This window comes from Dicentrarchus labrax, unplaced genomic scaffold (genome assembly GCF_905237075.1).
Source record: "Dicentrarchus labrax unplaced genomic scaffold, dlabrax2021, whole genome shotgun sequence".
Taxonomy (NCBI): Eukaryota; Metazoa; Chordata; class Actinopteri; family Moronidae; genus Dicentrarchus; species Dicentrarchus labrax.
In genome coordinates, this window is record NW_026136719.1 from 10,174,498 (window position 1) to 10,174,892 (window position 395).

A 395-nucleotide genomic window follows, 5' to 3' on the forward strand; every position below is an offset into this window, starting at 1 on the left:
AATTCAAACAAATGCTTGAAAACTGAATTAATTTGTTTTTATTTTGCTGACTGTATACACCATTTACCTTGTGTCCTAATGCTTTAGGAAATGAATCAGCATCCTATCCATTTTTTTGGAGCAGCTCCAGATTTGATGTATGCACACGCACACATACACATGTACAGTCTCAATCAATGATTCATGTTTGGCCTGTATTTGACTCTCCTGCAGACACTGAAATTGAATTATTAAATGCTTGTGCTGTCTGGAAAGAGGCAGAACTCTAACAACAGGAGACTGTGGTGCAGACATAATGTAAAGCGTACTGCGCTTTTGATGTCATCACACAATGGAGGCACTCAGGCCAACAACTAACTCAGTTTGTAGAAAAAAGAAAAAAAAAAGATTCATGA